This window comes from Thunnus albacares, chromosome 22 (assembly GCF_914725855.1).
Source record: "Thunnus albacares chromosome 22, fThuAlb1.1, whole genome shotgun sequence".
Lineage (NCBI taxonomy): Eukaryota > Metazoa > Chordata > Actinopteri > Scombriformes > Scombridae > Thunnus > Thunnus albacares.
In genome coordinates this window covers 17,085,438-17,102,834 of record NC_058127.1, presented here as the reverse complement: position 1 = coordinate 17,102,834, position 17,397 = coordinate 17,085,438, and the positions used below count along the sequence as shown (strand labels likewise).

At 38.5% G+C, this 17,397-nt stretch overlaps 1 protein-coding gene across 13 annotated transcripts in view; it reads left to right on the top strand.

The window, feature by feature from the left end:
- Nucleotides 1-17,397, top strand: part of kcnip4a (potassium voltage-gated channel interacting protein 4a) — a 141,456-nt gene that overhangs the window by 19,804 nt on the left and 104,255 nt on the right. The gene's annotated exons all lie outside the window — the stretch shown is intronic.

Sequence of the window (17,397 nt, the reverse complement as noted above, 5' to 3'; positions counted from 1 at the left end):
TTCACATTGAGCCTAGATCAATATTGATTACTTCTAGGGTTATATATTCACAATGGCCTTATAGCCTTATAAAACAGGATTCATAGCTACACTGGAACAGGCAACATTATAGACAGTAATATACAGAGGGAAAACACTAAGCTTTCCTTGGACAAGGCCATTACATCCCATTTAGATACATTAGAACATGAATTATCTTCCATTTCTTAGGAAATCGTATAAATGTTGTGATGCATTTGGATCATTTTTTTCAAGATTTATGATATTAAAAAAAATGATTTATGAGAACTTCAATCAGATAATATGCTTATTTTGTAAAATAATTAGGCAATTTGCTGTTAATGCGCATAAACTATAGATATGGGTGTATTGTAAAACTGCATTATTTTTACAAGAACTTTATAATTGGGCTTGCTTAGTGCTATATGCACTTCATTTATCTAAGTGCAGTGATAATGAGGGCTACGCTTTCTCAGTTTTTGTTATCTTGATTATGTATTTGGCCACAGTAAAAGTTCTGGATGCAGATTAAGATAGCTGTTTTCTCTCCTCATCTGTTGAGTTCCTTGGTTCCCATGATTGTGTAATAGCTCAGCAACATGTCAAGCATTATCTTAAAAGCTTTTTATAATTGACAGGCGCTTTCCCGCACTGGTATAGCATGTCAGTCATTAAGACAAATGGGTTGTGTTTGAGTGTGATTTAGGATGCTATTAAACAGTCATGAATGTCTCTATAGGGATTCCTTAATGACATCTGCAGTAAAGATTTTTTTCTGCAGGGTAAAAACAACAACAGAAGCACTCCAAAACAACTGTTCTTGTCATAAATAAGAAAACCAGGATTATGCATATTCAGCTTTTGTGAAAAAAGAGAAAGCTTTTCTCATTTTGTATTGTTTAAATTGGTGTTGATGGGGCAGGTGCAGCTTCTAGATCACAAAATCAGTGTAGTTTCTTCTCATGCTTAGCCTTGGGTTGTCCTATTCCTGTGTGTGTGTGTGTGTGTGTGTGTGTGTGTGTGTGTGTGTGTGTGTGTGTGTGTGTGTGTGTGTGTGTGTGTGTGTGTGTGTGTGTGTGTGTGTGTGTGTGTGTGTGTGTGTGTGTGTGTGTGTGTGTGTGTGTGTGTGTGTGTGTGTAATTTTAATCTATCCCTCTAATAACATGCGAACCGGCAAACACAGCTGGACCCATACCAGGACCCAGGTGTTCCTGTCAGCCACATTTGAATTAGAGTATTTGTTTAGACTTTCATTTCTTTCAGTGCTTTCTTTCTCATTGACATCAACATGCTGCCTTCATCTCAGGGCAGGCAGCATTTTTATACCACCTTAAGATTTGGCTTCAGGTAGCTGAAACAGGAACACAGTGGTGTACTGCACTAAGAAAGGCAATAACTTTTTTACAATAGCATTTCAGTAATGGAATTGTATTCCTTTTTTTATTGAGGTACAAAATTCAACTTTCAATTGCCAAACTGCTGAGCACAGCTACACTTAAAGTTTTTTCTTTGTGTAATGTCTGTGCTTAATACAGACAACCATGAATTTAGAGTGCACAAGTTGCCTAAGTAATGATAATTTAACATTTAATCTTGATTCAAGCATCTTCTCCTAGCATATTGTTTTAGTCATAGGTGTTATTGTCACTAGTAAACTAATAATATTGTCCCCCAGTGTCGCCTTGAATAATCTCCCAGCATGCGCATGATCACACCAGAGACCTGCCAGGTGGCAATAGTAGCCTCCGGATGTCGGAGCAGTCTCCAGAAAATGAGCATGCAGGTATTTCTGGAAATACACAAGTCTCATGGTGTGTCCGCAGGACAGACGTCTGCTCTGAGAGAACGTTTCACAAATCCCTGCTGTGTTTGACGCACGCAAATGGGTCAATTGTTGCATCCACTGTGGAAAATGATGATGTACTGTGTGACTTGCCTGTGTTAACATTACAGTTGTATGTAACCAGTTTTATCTATTTTTTTTAATCAGTTCTTTGAGATATATCTTTTTACTCATCATGGAGGATCAAGCACCCTTTCATTGTACATTTTTGCTTTGTATCATACTCATATAACTAAGTTGAATTGTTGTTTTTATTTATTTAGAATTTATTGCATTTTGAAAGAATTTGCATTTGCTCATGACCTTAAGTTTTTTTTATTATAGACACCTCTTGGTATAAATCCATCACTGTACCTTGTCTTCACAGCCAGGAGAGGGCAGCAAGCTACAAATAAATTAAGGACTTGAGCTGATGTGCTGTTTGCTGCATTCAGAGCAGTTCAGTAGCAGTGCTGTTGAATGTGGAGTAACTTAAAGGAGTTATTTTATTTGGTTATGATCATTTTACATATATTTCTGTACATCATGTGCCCTAGCAGTGCCTGAAAAACACTAAAGCCTATAGGCTCTTTGAAGATGGTGAATGTTGATGCTCAAAAATGCAGCATCCTGCAGATGTTTACCTGACCTCCTCATACTTCTTGTTTCTCACTTGAATGTACAGGGTTTGGCACAATGTCAACATCTGATAACAACCCTGCAAGAAAACACCACCTTCCAATACATTATGTGTGTCTTAACACTCAGATTGAGATATTTGTTGTATTGCTTCTCTGCTGCCATATAAATTATCTTAATGTCTGCACTGCAGTAGTAATTCTGTGGCACCAACTGCACTCACTGTAGTGAAGATGTGTCTCTTTGCTGATAGTGGCAGAGCACAGTATTGAAATATGATGACAGGGAAGTATGAATATGGATGCTCAGATTTCATTCTGCTTCACGATTGGACATCCAAGCAGGAAGTGTCACTCGCGTGGGATTTGCAGCTCTGGCAAGTTGTTCCATTTTTCTCTCCAGATGCGTTTTGTGCAGAAGTTACAGTAAGACATACTAGAGAAACTTGGTCTTTGTCAGCGGATATCGTAGTATACACATAATAATTGTGTGTGTTACTGTAGTGTTAAACAAGGAGATATTTCATCTGAAGTGTACTCATTGTTTGATGGAAAATCTACAATGCAGTGCCATTTAATTCCAGTCTCTCTAGCCAATAGTTTCCTCTGCACCAGATCAACATGGCTTTAGACAACATCTAGACATGTTGTTTCTGCTTTTATATACACTTACCGAGCACTTTATTAGCAACACCTGTACAATCTAATGCAATCCAACACAACAGCTCTACCATAAATTCTGCTTTTACAAAATACTTTCATAATCGAGGTCATAGTGGGGGGTGGTGGTGGTGTTCTTTCTAATATTTTGCCCACCCAATAAACATACATAAGGGAGGCAAATTATAGGGAACACTTTTAAATATGATGCACTCCAGTACATCACCAGCACCACCTACTACGACCTCAATAATAAACACAAAGAAGAATTATCACCTTTCTGACAATGTCAACAAAAAATGAAAATGTACAAGCTTTGTAAATTTATGGCAGCACTGTTGTGTGGTGTTCCTAATAAAGTGCTTGGTGAGTGTATGTATATACGATGTCTGCTTGCATGCTCTAGAACTTTCCATAGCTTTACTTATTGAAGCTATAAGTGACAGTATCCCACCACTTTGAGGCTGCATTTTACAGTTATTTCCCTCAAAAAGCAATGGCCATAAAATTGATTACTTACTGTTTTGGCTGAGTCAACATAAATGGATCCTCATGAGGAAGTTCTAAATTCAATATGTTGCATGTGTTCCTCAGTCTATTTTTGTTTACCAATAAAACACTTTTTTTCTTTGCTCATGAGGCATAGTTTTACCACACTTGTTAAGATGAAGTAGTGGTTAGTTTAGCTTTTCATTGTCACATCTAAATCCCACCGCTTCTCCTCACTGATTTGAATTTAATTGCTGAGAATTGGTGCACAGTGTGATACCACATCCAACAGTTTGACACCATGGTGAGAAGCATCGCTGAAAGGACCCTTAAACCTTGAGAAATAGCGCCAGGCACTGTGATGCTCTGTTTTGGAGAAGATTTTAAATATCATGGCCTAGGGTGTATGTCCTTGATGAGTGTAGTGCTTTCCATTGAGAGTGGGCAGAATGTATTGAATGAGAAATCACAAATTAGCCAGTAGCTTTAGAACACAGGCCTGTCTCCTGTAAAGCAAGGCGCTTTACATTTTAATCTCGTTTCCCACGTGGTCAACAGTGCAGGCCTTTGTAGAACTAAGGTGGAAATGGGAAAAGGCAATGATGGATTAGAGGGAAAGTTGAGGCAGCGTGCATCCTCTCAGTCAGGAGGAGAGGGGAAGAAGAGCGATCGCCCAGGGACCGCTGGCTGGCTGAGATGCAGACATGTCCTACTCTTGTCATTCACTTGATTAATATGTTGTGAAAACGGTGGCCAGAGAATGAGGAGGAAAAGATTCAACAGTGATACCTTTCCCTGACATTAATCTTATTCATAGCTCTAGCACTGGTGACAGCCCGAGAGAAAATACTACACATTGTTTACAACTAATGGGCCCTGAGATGACGATAGCGAGTTTGTTGAAATGCACGAGGCAGCATGTTTCACATTTCTGCATACTTGTAATCTTGTATATATTTGAATAGCAGAGAATCGGATGTAATAGTGGGTTAGTCCTTTGCTGTTGGTTGCGTTAGGGATGTGGCATTTTGCAACACTTTGGGTAATGATACAGGTTTTTAAAAAATCTGTAGTAAACGTTTTTCAGTATAGAAAACACACTACAACAGGTTTCTACTGGTCATCGCGCAACGCAGTTAATACGCATCCTAACAATTCTATAAATGGCTCAAATATCACCCAGCTGTAGCTCACATGAGTTTAGAAGCACTTTCCATTATGTCACACAACAGTAAGCCTGGCGTTCTCTTACTCACTACTTGGCCACAACCCGCACCCTCCGCTGATAAACAAGGATTAGCAGCTAACAGCCAGGGATTAGTTGGAGAATAGGCGACCCCAGTGAACCATGTTGTTTGTAAAACACCTTAAAGTAGCCTGTTGACAGACAATAACACTCACACTCCATCTTGTCAATTGGATACAGATAACTGAGATGCCGAGTGGCCCAGCATGTGACTGTGCGCTGGTCATCGCTGTAACCAAGACGGCTCCCTTTGTCTATACAAGGAACTCATTCTACACATCATTAAAGATGCATTCGTGGCCACATGCAGGTGTTTTTCCACAGACTTGGTAACTGTGTTTGTTTCTGAGGGAAAGCCATATGTGAGCTTATGTACTTCTTTAGTGCTGAAAAAAATCTGTTGATTAATAAATGAGTAAATTAAGAAAAAATCTGTAAATGATTTAGATAAACAGTTAATAGTTTAAGTAATTTATTAAATAAAAATGACATTTAGAGCTGCTGTTTTTATTATTACTTAATCTGCAAATACTTTCACAATTAACAGTGAAAGTACTGCCCCAAAAGTATTCAGTCTACTATTGCAGAATAATTTTTGCTGTTCTTGCATTAAAACTTGCTAAAATAATTTGCGACTAATAACAATAACCAATCAATCATAAAAAATGCTGCTAAGTAATTTTCTGTCTACTAACTAATTGATTAAAGGGGTATTTCTGCGATTTAGTACACTTCCACATAGTTGGGAAATCCCTTTCAAACTCCACACACCAAGTTTGTAACAGAGAGTTTCTGTGTCTCCAAGCCTAATCTGAGATAACCCTGATGAAGTCATAGTGATGTCATCAGGGTTATTTTCTCAGATTTCACAAAGCCTCCAGAGCCAAAGGAGACATTAAACTGTTCTCACAGGCTCGTAGTGCCCCTTGTGATGAGTAAACTGGACTGAAATCAGTGGATTGCTCCTTTAATTGTCTGATTAAAGATAAACTTTTTTGTTCTTTAAGTTTTATATGATTGTTAATTGAATATCTTTGCTGAGGTTTAAAGTTTATTATTGACCATGGAAGCAATTGCTGAAAAAAACATCTCACCCCAAGGTCCATTTAGTAGTTTTTCTTGAGCTTTTGATCATATCACATGATCTTCAACAGAAAAAAAGTGCTTAGAAGAAATGGAAGTTTGACAAAACAAGCAAGTTGAAGATATCCCCTTCGTCTCTGGGGAACTGTATAGGGATTTCTATTTTTTAAGTCTCACTCATTTCGTAGACAAAGTTGTCAATTGGAAAGAAAAAATTGTTGCAGCAAAAAAAAAAAATCAGTTGATCACCGGGTTTTCAAGCAGATGTTCCATATTGTTGGAGCGGTAAGCACACAGTGGAGATGTGAAACTTTCCCAATCTAGTTATATGCAAAATTAGATTTGGAAAAGTTGTTGTGAAGCTTTGAATGTCATTAATCATCATCATCTTCTGCATAACTTATCCTTACCCTTAACCTGACTGCCTTCTTTTTCTATCACGTCCTCCTTTCTCCTCGTGCCTGCGGGTGATGCAGGCGTATGCCGGTAACCTACTTCAGTCAAGTGTTTGTATTCTCACAGTGGTCTGGGTCCTCTATAAATAGACCCCCCTGATTGATACATGGTACAATGAAACCTCGTAAACCTTTGGCTGCCGCAGGGCAGAAATGACTTTCTTGCCTCTGTGTCACTCGGCTTTAACACACCTGTCCCTGTCACTGTCTAATTTATCTCCCCTGCCTGTTTGTCAGGCAGCATCCAAACAGCAGGCTGAGGTTCACTGTCAGGCCTGAAAGACCACACAAGTTCATTCATATTTCCCCTTGAGATAGCATCTAATGAGGTGTGATGTATTTAATGTTCAGTTTCAAGTATAAGTATCTCTGGCCAACTGTCATTAGCTATTTCAGGAAAATTTAATGTTTTAAAGTTAGTATAAGTCAATAGTTGTCTAATTTTCTTTTCTCAACACCTAACTTTATCAATATTTTTACACACACACACACACACACACATTGCTTACATGAGCAGCAAAACTGTACAGAATAAAACTTAATCATCTGGAAATCTAAGGAAAGTAGTATCATAATACATTGTGTTCCAATAAAAACAGATTGGAAATAGATCAGGCTTTTTATCGCTGATTTGATAATTAAAAATGCTTTAATAGGCAATATTGAATGTCAGCTCAGGAAATAGCATCACAATCTTTGAAACATCACATTGTCTCTTATGCCATGACAAACATGTCACATGACATGGAAATGACAAGTCCAACACAGGGTGTGGGTACTGTCCCAGATGGCTGCATCACTGTCACTGCAGGAAATAAGATTGATGTCCTACTGGGAGCATCCCAGTGAAGCTGCTGTCCAACAGCGCACCTGTCTGCAGATCCCAAATGACAGAACTGACATTCTTCCTAACTAACTGTAATTGGATGCTTAGAGAATGTTTTGGGATTGTACAATATGTAGATAATTTACCTGTGGTTATGCCATTTTATCACATGAAATTGCAAGCAGTTTTTGACATTGTATAGAGGACTTGCTAGCTAACAAAATATTAACCTCCCTCTGTTATTGATTTTGGTTTAGCTTAGGGTAACTTAGGGATACATTCTGCAATTTTATTGACAATGCTGCAGGCAGCAAGCAACAGGGAGAGCTAGGGTCAAAAATCTATGCAGTATGCTGAGGCAACTCGTAGGGTACTGTTTCACATCAGAAGTTGCCCATAATGTTAATTTGTCTATCACTATCCCTGAGTTAGGGATAATCTGGGCAATATTGCAAAAGCAGATATATTTTAAAACCATCATAATAATAAAGCTGTAGTAGCAGACTAGTGTAAACTAATAAGTACATTTTAAAACATTCATGTTGGATGTTGAGGTCAGCATTTATACTGTATGATGATCTGAAGACAACATCATATAACAGAGAATAAAGCAATGATGACTTGAGAACATACATTAGGTAACCTTTTGGGCAACATGGCAACATACCTGCTAACAGGAGTTAAAGTGAGTTGTAGAGAAAATATATATCATATAATGTACCTGTGCAAGAAATTACCATATAGTAAATGTAATATAACAAAAAATGCCCTGAGTATCCCTAACCCAAGGATAGCTAGTCAAACTATAAAATATCAACATCTAAATATTACTTTCAGGTTGTTTAAATCTGAGCCAGAAAGATGGCAATGATCATCAGTTTTGGCTAGTAGCAACCTGGCTAACTGTTTACCTCTGCAAGATAATATTACCTTACTTCCATGGTGGAAAAATGCTAATCTAAAAAGCAAATATGCATTTTAATATCATAATAATAATGATAATAATAATAAAGCTGTAGTAGCAGCTTAGTGTAAACTAACATTTCTACCTGTTTTTTTTAACCATCTGATAGCATTTCTGTGACAGTGATGTGTTTCACATTTACAGCTTTACTAAATTAGTCTACATTAGTACGTAAATTAGTCTACTGTACATATAAGTTTGTTTTACTGTGACTATCTCTTAGTTGATGAAGTGTTCTTTTTTTAACCTTTGCTTTAGCTCTAATTGCAGCTTTTCCTCTTTAAGAATACATATTTGCTTTGCACTCCTGAGTCAGAGCAAAATGAATAATTAAATGATGGTGACTTTGCAACCTCATTAGGAAGGCAAATCACCACCCTGGCAATAGAATAGATATGCTGGCTCTGTGTGTCTCCGCTATCTGTCCTGTACCCTGTCCTGTACTCTGATCTACACACTCATTCAAATGGAAAGTGCAAGGGCCCACAAACTGAGCAGGAGACAAGCACAAGGTTTCGTAATGTGAAATGGAGGATTTTTAAGTCTCAAATTCCAAAAAAATACAAATCACATTCTGGGAGGCTTTGCAAGAGTAAGCCCTGCCTTCTGGGTTATTTGCTATTGCTGTTGCCAACCGAAATATATCTCAGGTTTGCCTGTTTGGAGTTTATGTGCTAGTGATGCCAATACCCTGCAATTGAGCCTGTGAGACTAGTGAGCAAGGTTATATACTGTGGAAGTGGAAACAACCTCTCAAGCCCAGCAATGCAGATTACTGCAGCCAAGAGGGATATCTCTGAGCCGATACATGGCAGAGGGTGAAGAACAGAATACAGTGAGGGAGACATTTGAGACAATAGAGAAGATGAGAGAGAAAGAGTAGAGTAATTAGCGAGAGAAACGGTGGAAGGAATAGATAAGGACGGAGCATGTACAGGAATAGAGACAGAGACAGATGGCTGAAGGTGGAAGCTCTGTCCGAAATGGCAGAGAATAGTTAAATTTTACAGCAACGAAGCTGGCAGCCTGAAACAGAATGAAAACCTGATCCTCAGAGACACAAGCGGAAGTCTGTTAAACCGACTGGATTCTGCTGCAGCTGTTCTAATAAACCTTGACATATTTGACAGTAACTGAACTATGATAGCCTTAATCTTAGGCTTAAGAGAAACACTTGTAAGAGGAAGAAATTCTATTTTTCACATATGTACAGAGTATATATTATATAAATTTACTTTATAAAAGCAGATACTGAACTTTGAGCTTGGTATTAAACCTGTACTTTTTGGTGCAAATCGACATCTGTAGCAGTAAGTATCAAAATCTGGCATCGAATGCTAACTCAGAGTTGAACTCTGCATTTTGTCTTTGGTTTCTGATTTAAATAATATTTTCTGCCAATTTTTCTTTTTTCGGAAAGATTCTTGTTTTTAGACATTTAACATTTAGAAAGTTTAACTGTAATCAATATCAACCAAATGACAATGCCAATGATTTAATAATTCAGTGCCAATTTATTATTATCAACTCTGCAGTTCCCCCTCAGCTCTACAGTGTTTTGTTGCCAATTCAGTTCATTATTTAGGTTTTATGGTTCACAACTTCAGTGTTTGGTTCAGTCCTTCTTTCCAGCCACAAGCAAGTAACTGTCTTCAGGAAAAATCTCTGATAAACCCACTGTACACTACCTGCCCAGCACCATACAGTAGACAGACACAGTTAGAGACTAGCTGGTGAATATAATGAAGACATTTCCCTCAGGAGTTGGTGGAGACCAAAACACAGCTAAATGGAGGGTGAAAATTGGACTTAACATTTGTCAGTTGAGTTGTGTAAATAGGCAACAGATTGCTAGCATGTTCACCAGAACAGTTTTAGAAGGTTGTTGTGTTCGTCTGCCCCCAAGTAGCAAAAGAAGACATATATTTTACATACAGCACAGTAAAGTTTTTGTCAAAATTTAACACAGTTCATGAGTTTCCTTTGAAACACCAGCCTTTGCCTTACTATACACCTTTATTGACCTTAGAGTTGTCATAGAACTTACTGTGAAAGAAACCCCACTTTGTTATCTGTTATACTGAAGGTCTTCCTCTCGCTGTAAAGCTGTAAAATTGGTGTTGTTTAGTCCCTAGGTAGCACTGACCCAATCCAGAACATTCTTTTTTAATGGCACTTCTAGGTTTTCACACCATCTCAGAGAACAGGGTTGGGAATTTCTCACCCATGCAGCTACACATTAGCGGCAACCTCTATTTTCGCTGCTCCATTAATGGCACCAGTCCCATTTGTTCTCACCTGAAGGGAAAACGGGGAGCATCTCCCAGCTCCCAGTGGATGAGGCCTGTGCTCCTTAAATAAATGTCGTAGTTTGTGCATGTCAGCCCGTCAGCAGACGCGCACCCTGCAGAAATTAGGTCAACAAACCACACCAGGCCTCCTTAGAAGAAACCAAACAAAATGAGGTCATGGAAAAGCGAAGGCTCTCAGCTGGCCTGCAGAGCTTTTTAGCATGGCACAATATATGCTTTGTTATGACAGTTAACTCTGTCTTAACACTAACAGAGTCACTCTCCAGAATAAATTGTCTGCATGAGTTCTCGCTGTGTGTTTGTTTGACATTACGGAGCTTAAGTAACAGCACCTATTTTGGAGTCATAGTATTAGTTCATTACACTCAAGTGTAGTGAACAGGCCTGGTTTCCTGCAAAAAAAAGTTCAGCCTCCTTAAATTATTCAAGACTGTTAGATAATTTAATAGCTATGGTTTCTATAGGTAACATTTAATACATCATCCATACATCCAAACTCGTGCAAACAGTGCCAGTGAATGATACATGATTGTTTACAAAGAAACATGGTTTCTTTTCCAAGAACTGTCTGAGGGAATGGCACCTTTTTAGTAAAACAGAGGACATTAGCCCATCATATAATCCCCTTGTGATGCATTTCCTCGTGCTTCTAGGAGTGCTTACTGGCAATCCACTTCTACTGATGAATTTCAAACTCTCAGTAATTACAGTGCTAATGACCATTTGTACTGCATGGTGGTGGGTGTAATTTGCCCATTCCCATGGCAGCGACTAAGTTGTTTTATTTTTCTCATCTTCAAGGCAGGCATTCAGTAAATAGCTTTTTACAAGAGAGAATAGTGCTGTGCCCCGCAGTGTTAAAAGGTTCAAAGGAAGCCCTCATGAGAAGCTCAGCTGCAGAATAAGTGAATTAAAAAGTTTGTTGATAGTTAGGATGAGCTTGTAATGCTTTAACTACAGACGGGTGACAAATTAAAGTGAAAAATCATGAAGTGTCTTAGTAAGGTGTTGGGCCACCATTTGCCAACAAAACAGTTTCGATGCATCTTGGCATTGATTCTGCAAGTCTCTAGAGATCTACTAGAGTGACGAACACCCTTCTTCCAAAAGATATTCCCTCATTTGGTGTTTTGATGATGGTGGTGGAGAGTGCTGTCCAACGCGTCGGTCCAAAATCGCGCAAAAGTGTTCAACTGTGTTGAGATGTGGTGAGTGTGAAGGCCAGAGCATATGATTCACATCATTTTCATACTCATCAAACCATTCAGTGAGCCCTCATGTCCTGTGAATTGGAGCTTTTTCGTCCTGGAAGAGACCACTCCCATCAGGATAGAAATGTTTCATCATAGGATAAAGGTGATGACTCAGAGCAACTTTGTATTGGATTGACCCTTCTCTCTAAGGGGACAAGTGGACCCAAACCATGCCAGCAAAATGCCCTCCACAGCATAACAGAGCCACCAGATCCCCTCACTGTAGGGGTCAAACATTCAGGCCTGTACTGGTTTTTCCTTTCATTTGTCACTTGTCTTTATATTCCTCTGTTGCCACATGTCAAGTCTTCATTGCACAGTCGCAGGTACACATTCATTTAAGTGTCTGCCAGTTTAGATGTGGAATTAATCTTACTGTATTTCCAGGACATTTGTATAATGACATTTCTTTGAAAAGTAGGCATTGCTATGTAATGTATTTCACATCCTAAAAGCAACGAAGATATCTGAGCTGCTACCTGTGAGAGATTTCTCAGGACTAAACACCTGCAGGTTTATGGAGCCTCATCTTATGAGGCAGTGTGAGGTAATTCTCCCACAGTAGTGGGAGGTTGGTGCTTTGATTTGCTCAGTGCATCTTTGCTCTGGGCTGGTTAATAATTAGGGTATCGTTAAGATTTTAAACAGTACTACAACTGTAGTACATTAACAATATTCTTATTGGTTCTTTTTGTTATGCTTTTAAGAGAAAAAATGTTTACTTTTAGTCATTAACCCATGTTTGTATAATTTAGTTAACTCCGTGTGGGATCTAGGCTGCTCGCATACATAATGTACCCGAGGTGGTTGGGGCAATTGGAGATGAATTACGAGCTCGGCAGTTGAAAACTGTGCATTTCTCCGGCTGTATGTGATGCACTTTCACAAGATGTTTGAAAAGATTGCTCGTGTTTCCACCCTTACATGCAAAAGACTTGTAGCAACGAGCATTGTCAGCATCGACTAGTGAAGTGTAACCAGACTTTTGAGCGTTTAATTCTCTCTGCCATTGTCAGCAAGAGCAGGGTCTTTTTGTGTGTGTGTGTGTGTGTATGTGTGCATGTAAGAGAGAGAGAGGCAGAGAGAGCTGACCCTTGCACATACAACAGACTCAGAGAGAGAGATCTCTCTTCTTGATTGGAAATAGCGAAAATGCATCACAGACGAATGTGTGTAATTTAATTGCAAATTAGAAACGGAGATAAAAGTTGTAAGATAATGTTTATGTAGCCTAAATAAATAGGAAATCTATTTTCTTAATCTCTCCAATACCAAGAGCAGAACTAGTAACGTCATAGCTTATAAATACGATGGTCTTTTATAATTTAGCCCCATTAATACCGAGTTTCAGTACCCATCCCCGTTAATAATACAGACGACCATATACCAAATCCTAATTGTTCCCTGAAGACTCTGAATGACTTAATGGCAACTGTGATGTGCATATTGAACAAGGTTATTTTATGCTGCACCTATTGTACACAGTTGGTGTCCTGTTTTGATTACTGTCATAATGTGGAGCATATTGTGCAAGGAACATATTTCCCTTGCAAATGCAATTTCCACTGTTGCATGGAGCTTAAATAATTTCTGGCTGTTGGGACCTGAGGTCAGCATGGCAGTGAGTCAAATTAAGTTTTGATATTTACATTGTTTACATATTTACATAACTGAGTATTAGTAATTAAATAATTAAGATTAATTAATGTTGTGTGTTCAATAATGGCAATGATTTAAAAAGTTTTAGAACATAAAAACACCCCCAATCATCACCTTAAGGTACCTTCTATCCTTATAGGAGGATATCCAATTAAATGTGTCTCATGAGATAACTGTGGAGAACATAAAAAATAATTAGCCTCTCTGTTTGATCCTGAACATTATTGTTCAAGCTCATGTACAGGAGGCTTTTTCATAAATTTACATTTTACGTAGAGTTTATTCAAATCCAGCTTTGATGTATTTATCAAATAGTTTGTACATATATTTTTAATGTGACATACTACATTACATACATACATTTTTAAATTGTCTTTAGTCATGCTAGCTGCAAGGCTCTAGGGATGGCAATGTCTATTGAGTCTGTCACCACTCTGGTCCAGACTGAAATATCTCAACAACTATCAGATGGATTTTCTTGAAATTTGATACAGATATGCATGATATCCAGAGGATGAATCCTAAAGAGTTTGATGATTCCCTGATTTTCTGTCTAGTGCCACCAGCAGGTCAAAGTTTATACTTGTCCAGTGAAATATCTCAACAACTACTAGATGGATGGTCACAAAATTTTGTGCAGACATTCATGGTTCCCAGACAATTTATCTTACTGACTTTGGTGATCTTCTAGCAGCAACATAAGGTTGATATTTTTGGTTGGATATGTTGGATGGATTGCCATGAAGTTTGGTACAGAAATTCATCTTCCCCACAGAATGAATTGTAAGAACTTGGTGATTCTCTAACTCTTCATTCAGCGCCATCATCAGGTCAAAACCTCACTTTGTCTAATACCTGCAAAGCTAATGACATTCCCATCTGCCTCAGCTGTACTTTGTTTAATGGTAGTTAGCAGATGTTAGCATACTAATGCGCTAAACTAAGATGGTGATCATGCTAAACACCAGCATACAATTGTCTTTGTGATCATGTTAGCATTGTTGATGTTTGCTTCTAGCTCAAAGCATCTGTGCCTACGTAAAGCCTCACACTGATGTGGCAAAAGACTCTTAATCTTCTTAAAATGTTGAATTGAGATGTCGACATCATCAGCAACACTGCAGCTATTGTCAACCCTGACTTGTCCTGTCAGACAGGGGTTTACTCTGTTTGAGTCTTGAATATATGTTCTGCTGTGTAATTCTGCCTTCACTCTATTTTAAGTGCTCCCTCAGTTGCTACAGTGTCTGCATGGTCCATAACAAAAGCAGTTTAGTGGACCTTTGTGGGTTAGCTCTGAATCATGAAATAAAAAGCAGCCGCACGGCAGTAAACCTAATTTCCCGGCTCGTATTTTTCCTCCCCTCCATCAAAGCTCAGGGCTACCTCTGCCACGTTATTAGTGAGCCAACTACAGGTGGCCTTGGTGAATTTGCTCCACAACACCGTAGCTCTTATCAATGATTCAGTGTGTCAGGATTAATGTTCACACTTCGTCCAAATGTTCAGTCCAGGCTTTGGTTCAGTGATTTCAAGTTTTGTGGAAAAATATGTTTTCAGGACTTTATAGGGGGAAAAAGTTAAATAAAACAGAGACAACCTTTTCCTGGCTGTGCTCGACTTAATACAAATGCTGTGCATGTACATTTGTCTTTCCTGGTTTTCATCAGCATGTTAACAAGAACTCTACCACTTTATTGGCTCTGCTTAGCGTAGCATTCAGTGCTCCTGAGAGACTGATGAAAGGCTGATTGGCTCCTACACAAATAGATTTACATAACCAACTCCCGTATGAATGCCATATACAACTAACAGTGCCATTATTTGAAAATGTATCAAAGTAACAATATTTAAAACAAGCATATTAAAATCTTGAGAGAATGAGATTTTTTTTTTTTTTCTCTGAGGAAACGGTGTTTGATGCTGCTTCGTAAACAGACTGATCTGTATGCAGATCTGAGTGCTTGGCCAGAATATCAAGATTGATGTCCTAGAAAATCAGTGATTTTATTCAAAACCAGGATTTGCACAAGATTTGCATCTAATTCCATACTATCAAAAAAAAAAAAACCCATTTTGAGCATTTCCAAGCTGCAAATGAAAATAACCATATTTAGGAATCATTCCCACATGCGGTGAATTTTTAAAGTCTTTTGCAGTTCAGTATGTTAACTGTATTATGTGTGATGATTTTGTGTGTCGGCTCATGAATATTTCCAAAACAAACTTTCTAGTGACTTTCTATCCATCCTTGCTTGTGATAAAGGATATTTAATTTTGTTTTGTTCCCTGAAATACTATTATGTTACAATATGAGAACACACATAGCAGCTTGAAAATGTATTTCCAGATACCAGATGTTTGAGTAAAAAAAAAAAAAAACTGACATCCTGAGACATTACCACAACATTCAATACTGGATCAACACCATTTCAAAAGAGAAGCAGCACTCTAAAAACTCATAATTAAATTCCATCTACATTTCCCTGGTGACATACCGTGCCCCATTTTCCCCATTCAGTCACCTGCAGAAAATAGTTTGAGATTCATGATGTCTGTGTCTTTAGTGCGCCATCATATTTTAAGTCCTGACTGGTCCAGAGGATGGTAAATATGAAGGACTGACACTTTTCAGGTCATTATTGTTTTTGCTCCCACTAAAAACGAACGCTGACCCCCTCATTCAATCACACTGAGTGATGAGGTTGAGGAAGAGAGGATGAAGTTCATTACTGCTCCCTGTGCTTGATGTGTTCATTACTCAGACAAAGTGTGATTTCCTTCCTCTTTCCTTCTTTTTCATTCTCTCTTTCCAATTCGCACCACTCTCCAGTCTTAGGAATGTATTCAGGCAAACATAGAATGTCAAAGACATGCCTGAAGGCCCATAAAATCTTAGCATAAGTGGCAAAATCTGTACCTAAGATTCTTTAAGATGGTAGAAACCAGCTAGAAACATAAAGGAAACTGGCTCTTCTTAGCACTATGGATCTTGCCAACTGGCGTTCCTGGCTGTGTGATGAAGGAGTTGTTGTCATGTGGGGTTTTTTCTTTTACTCTTATGTTCCTCCTCTCACTCACTATTCATCGGACAAATGGAAGCCTCGTGGTTTTCTGAACCACACTCCTTTCTCTGTGCTGCTGTTAAGTCCGTTCGACTGCAATGTCATGTACAGTTTATTTAAAGACAGCTGCTTCACCGTCAATCCTGGTGCTTCATGCAGTGAGGAATTTTAATAGTTTTCCTTCAGTATTTACGTCTGTTTTCCTTCTGTGATGGATTGGTCATTTCGGTAATTTTAGCAAATTACTGTGATTGAGTAATGTTTAGATTTGGCTTCATCAAAATACAGGTGTAAATGCACTCAGTACACATTGAAGATAGTTGAAACATTTCACTAAAATGTAAGTGTGGTTGGATCTGGACTCCGTGTGGATGTATACGGATAGTGGAGACACCGGTCTAATTGGTATGGATTTGTTATGGGTTTCTCTTCTGTACTCTTCTGTGGAGTTCTGTACTGGGAAGCTGATGAAAATGTATTATTTATTTTGTGTAATAAAGGAGTACAACTGAAAGATGAAGTTTGCAGAGTTCTGCCTTCTTTCAAAGAGTTAAAATTCTTAGGACCCACTCCTTTCTTTTAGTCATGCACCTTTTCATTTCATGAATAACCTGAGGCAATTGTGTTGCAATGTGGTACTGTAGGCAAACAGCTACAGAGTTTGTGGTGGGTGAAATGAGCTCTGGCCAGTGGGGACATACTCAGCCACACCATGATATGTAGATCACATAAAAGAGAATGATTGCTCAAGCACTTAGTTCCCTCAAGAATACAGCTGCATTCTGTGTGCGCTGGATGTTTATAGAGCTCAAGCATGTGTAACACTAAGCAGAACAACAAGCAACAAGAACCCTCATCTGTTAAAGTGCTCACCAATACTAATCACTTCTCTCTGTTGAGTTTTAACATCGCCAATCAGTTATCT